Raw genomic sequence first — 7828 nt, forward strand, 5'->3', positions numbered from 1 at the left:
CACTGACCACACACACACACGCACTGACCACACACACACACACACTGACCACACACACGCACTGACCACACACACACACTGACCACACACACACACTGACCACACACACACACTGACCACACACACACGCACTGACCACACACACACACTGACCACACACACACACTGACCACACACACACACTGACCACACACACACACACAGACCACACACACACACTGACCACACACACACGCACTGACCACACACACACACTGACCACACACACACACACACTGACCACACACACACGCACTGACCACACACGCGCACTGACCACACACGCGCACTGACCACACACGCGCACTGACCACACACGCGCACTGACCACACACGCGCACTGACCACACACGCGCACTGACCACACACACACACTGACCACACACACACGCACTGACCACACACACACACTGACCACACACACACACACACTGACCACACACACACACTGACCACACACACACGCACTGACCACACACACACACTGACCACACACACACACTGACCACACACACACACTGACCACACACACACACTGACCACACACACACGCACTGACCACACACACACACTGACCACACACGCGCACTGACCACACACGCGCACTGACCACACACGCGCACTGACCACACACACACACTGACCACACACACGCACTGACCACACACACACACTGACCACACACACACGCACTGACCACACACGCGCACTGACCACACACGCGCACTGACCACACACACACACTGACCACACACACGCACTGACCACACACACACACTGACCACACACACACACACTGACCACACACACACACACACTGACCACACACACACACACTGACGACACACTGACCACACACTGACCACACACACATACGCACACACTGACCACACGCACATACGCACACACTGACCACACGCACATACGCACACACTGACCACACGCACATACGCACACACTGACCACACGCACATACGCACACACTGACCACGCGCACACACGCACACACTGACCACACGCACACACTGACCACACGCACACACTGACCACACGCACACACACTGACCACACGCGCACACACTGACCACACGCGCACACACTGACCACACGCACACACACACTGACCACACGCGCGCACACACACACACACACACACACTGACCACACACACACACTGACCACACGCACACACACACTGACCACACACACACACACAGAGACCACACACACACACACACACACAGAGACCACACACACACACACACACTGACCACACACACACTGACCACACACACACACACACACACTGACCACACACACACACACACACACACACACACACACACACACACACCACACACACACTGACCACACACACACTGACCACACACACACACACACACACTGACCACACACACACACACACACACACACACACTGACCACACACACACACTGACCACACACACACACACTGACCCCACACACACACACACACTGACCACACACACACACACACTGACCACACACACACACACTGACCCCACACACACACACACACTGACCACACACACACACTGACCACACACACACACACTGACCACACACACACACACTGACCCCACACACACACACACACACACTGACCACACACACAAACACACTGACCACACACACACACACTGACCCCACACACACACACACACTGACCACACATACGCACACACTGACCACACACACATATGCACACACTGACCACACACACACACGCACACACTGACCACACACACACACGCACACACTGACCACACACACATACGCACACACTGACCACACACACACACACACTGACCACACACACACACACACACTGACCACACACACGCGCACTGACCACGCACGCGCACTGACCACACACACACACGCACACACTGACCACACACACATGCGCACACACTGACCACACGCGCACACACTGACCACACACACACACGCACACACTCACACGCACACACTGACCACACGCACACACACTGACCACACGCACACACACTGACCGCACACACACACACGCACACACTGACCACACACACACACTGACCACACACACATACGCACACACTGACCACACACACATACGCACACACTGACCACACACACACACACACACTGACCACACACACACACACACTGACCACACACACACACACACACACACACTGACCACGCACGCGCACTGACCACACACACATACGCACACACTGACCACACACACATACGCACACACTGACCACACACACATACGCACACACTGACCACACACACACACGCACACACTGACCACACGCACGCACACACTGACCACACGCACACACACACTGACCACACGCACACACACACTGACCACACGCACACACACACACTGACCACACGCGCACACACACACTGACCACACGCGCACACACACTGACCACACACACACACGCACACACTGACCACACGCACGCGCACTGACCACGCACGCGCACTGACCACACACACATACGCACACACTGACCACACACACATACGCACACACTGACCACACACACATGCACACACTGACCACACACACACACGCACACACTCACACGCACACACTGACCACACGCACACACACTGACCACACGCACACACACACTGACCACACGCACACACACACACTGACCACACGCACACACACACACTGACCACGCACACACACACACGCACACGCACTGACCACACGCACACGCACTGACCACACGCACACGCACTGACCACACGCACACACAGAGACCACACGCACACACAGAGACCACACACACACACACACAATGACCACACGCACACACTGACCACACGCACACACTGACCACACGCACACACACACTGACCACACGCACACACACACTGACCACACACACACACACTGACCACACACACACACACACTGACCACACACACACACACACTGACCACACACACACACACACACACACACACACACACTGACCACACACACACACACACTGACCACACACACACACGCGCGCACTGACCACACACACACTGACCACACACACATACGCGCGCACTGACCACACACACACATACGCACACACTGACCACACACCACATGCGCACACACTGACCACATGCGCACACACTGACCACACGCGCACACACTGACCACACGCGCACACACACTGACCACACGCGCACACACACTGACCACACGCGCACACACACACACACACTGACCACACACACACACTGACCACACACACACACTGACCACACACACACACTGACCACACGCACACACACACTGACCACACGCACACACACACACTGACCACACGCACACACACACACTGACCACACGCACACACACACACACACACACACACACACACTGACCACACGCACACACACACTGACCACACACACACACACACACACACACTGACCACACGCACACACACTGACCACACGCACACACACACTGACCACACGCACACACACACAGAGACCACACGCACACACACACAGAGACCACACACACACACACACTGACCACACACACACACACACTGACCACACACACACACACACACACTGACCACACACACACACACACACTGACCACACACACACACACACTGACCACACACACACACACACACACACACTGACCACACACACACACACACACACACACACTGACCACACACACACTGACCACACACACACACACACACACACACACACACACACACACACACACACTGACCACACACACACACACACACACTGACCACACACACACACACACACTGACCACACACACACACACACTGACCACACACACACACACACACACAGACCACACACACACACACAGACCACACACACACACACACACACAGACCACACACACACACACACACTGACCACACACACACACACACACACACTGACCACACACACATACGCACACACTGACCACACACACATACGCACACACTGACCACACACACATACGCACACACTGACCACACACACATACGCACACACTGACCACACACACACACGCACACACTGACCACACACACATACGCACACACTGACCACACACACATACGCACACACTGACCACACACACACACACACACTGACCACACACACACACACACTGACCACACACACACACACACTGACCACACACATGCGCACTGACCACGCACGCGCACTGACCACACACACATACGCACACACTACACACACACACGCACACACTCACACGCACACACTGACCACATGCACACACACTGACCACACACACACACACGCACACACTGACCACACACACACACTGACCACACACACACACTGACCACACACACATACGCACACACTGACCACACACACACACACACACACACACACACACTGACCACACACACACACACACACTGACCACACACACTGACCACACACACGCGCACTGACCACGCACGCGCACTGACCACACACACATACGCACACACTGACCACACACACATACGCACACACTGACCACACACACATGCACACACTGACCACACGCACGCACACACACACTGACCACACGCACGCACACACACTGACCACACGCACACACACACTGACCACACGCACACACACTGACCACACGCACACACACACTGACCACACACACACACACACTGACCACACGCACACACACTGACCACACGCACACACACACTGACCACACGCACACACACACTGACCACACGCACACACACACTGACCACACGCACACACACACTGACCACACGCACACACACACTGACCACGCACGCGCACTGACCACACACACATACGCACACACTGACCACACACACATACGCACACACTGACCACACACACATGCACACACTGACCACACACACACACACGCACACACTCACACGCACATACTGACCACACGCACACACACACACTGACCACACGCACACACACACACTGACCACACACACACACACACTGACCACACACACACACACACTGACCACACACACACACACTGACCACACGCACACACACTGACCACACGCACACACAGAGACCACACGCACACACAGAGACCACACACACATACGCACACACTGACCACACACACATACGCACACACTGACCACACACACATACGCACACACTGACCACACACACATACGCACACACTGACCACACACACACACGCACACACTGACCACACACACACACGCACACACTGACCACACGCACACACTGACCACACGCACACACTGACCACACGCACACACTGACCACACGCACACACACTGACCACACGCACACACAGAGACCACACACACACACAGAGACCACACACACACACAGAGACCACACACACACACAGAGACCACACACACACACAGAGACCACACACACACACACACTGACCACACACACACACACACTGACCACACGCACACACACACTGACCACATGCACACACACACACACTGACCACATGCACACACACACACACTGACCACATGCACACACACACACACGCACACACTGACCACACGCACACACACTGACCACACGCACACACACTGACCACACGCACACACACTGACCACACGCACACACAGAGACCACACGCACACACAGAGACCACACGCACACACAGAGACCACACGCACACAATGACCACACGCACACACACACTGACCACACGCACACACACACTGACCACACACACACACTGACCACACACACACACACTGACCACACACACACACACTGACCACACACACACACACACACTGACCACACACACACACACACACTGACCACACACACACACACACACTGACCACACACACACACACACTGACCACACACACACACACACTGACCACACACACACACACACGCGCGCACTGACCACACACACATACGCGCGCACTGACCACACACACATACGCACACACTGACCACACACACATGCGCACACACTGACCACACGCGCACACACTGACCACACGCGCACACACACTGACCACACACACATACGCGCGCACTGACCACACACACATACGCACACACTGACCACACACACATACGCACACACTGACCACACACACATACGCACACACTGACCACACACACATACGCACACACTGACCACACACAAACACGCACACACTGACCACACACACACACACACACTGACCACACACACACACACATACTGACCACACACACACACACACTGACCACACACACACACACACTGACCACACACACACACACACTGACCACACACACACACACACACTGACCACACACACACACGCACACACTCACACGCACACACTGACCACACGCACACACTGACCACACGCACACACACTGACCACACGCACACACACTGACCGCACACACACACACGCACACACTGACCACACACACACACACACTGACCACACACACACACACACTGACCACACACACGCGCACTGACCACGCACGCGCACTGACCACACAGACATACGCACACACTGACCACACACACATACGCACACACTGACCACACACACATACGCACACACTGACCACACACACATACGCACACACTGACCACACACACACACGCACACACTCACACGCACACACACTGACCACACGCACACACACTGACCACACGCACACACACACTGACCACACGCACACACACACTGACCACACGCACACACACACTGACCACACGCGCACACACACACTGACCACACGCGCACACACACACTGACCACACGCGCACACACACACTGACCACACGCACACACACACACTGACCACACGCGCACACACACACTGACCACACGCACACACACACACTGACCACACGCACACACACACACTGACCACACGCACACACACACACTGACCACACGCACACACACTGACCACACGCACACACACTGACCACACGCACACACACTGACCACACGCACACACACTGACCACACGCACACACAGAGACCACACGCACACACAGAGACCACACGCACACACAGAGACCACACGCACGCACACACTGACCACACACACACACACACTGACCACACGCACACACTGACCACACGCACACACACACTGACCACACGCACACACACACTGACCACACACACACACTGACCACACACACACACACTGACCACACACACACACACTGACCACACACACACACACACACACACACACTGACCACACACACACACACACACTGACCACACACACACTGACCACACACACACACACTGACCACACACACACACACTGACCACACACACACACACACACACTGACCACACACACACAGACCACACACACACAGACCACACACACACACAGACCACACACACACACAGACCACACACACACACAGACCACACACACACACAGACCACACACACACACAGACCACACACACACACACAGACCACACACACACACACAGACCACACACACACACACACAGACCACACACACACACACACAGACCACACACACACACACACAGACCACACACACACAGACCACACACACACAGACCACACACACACAGACCACACACACACAGACCACACACACACAGACCACACACACACAGACCACACACACACAGACCCCACACACAGACCACACACACAGACCACACACACAGACCACAC

The sequence above is a fragment of the Cetorhinus maximus genome, unplaced genomic scaffold (assembly GCF_964194155.1).
Source record: "Cetorhinus maximus unplaced genomic scaffold, sCetMax3.hap1.1 HAP1_SCAFFOLD_2455, whole genome shotgun sequence".
NCBI classification, from domain to species: domain Eukaryota; kingdom Metazoa; phylum Chordata; class Chondrichthyes; order Lamniformes; family Cetorhinidae; genus Cetorhinus; species Cetorhinus maximus.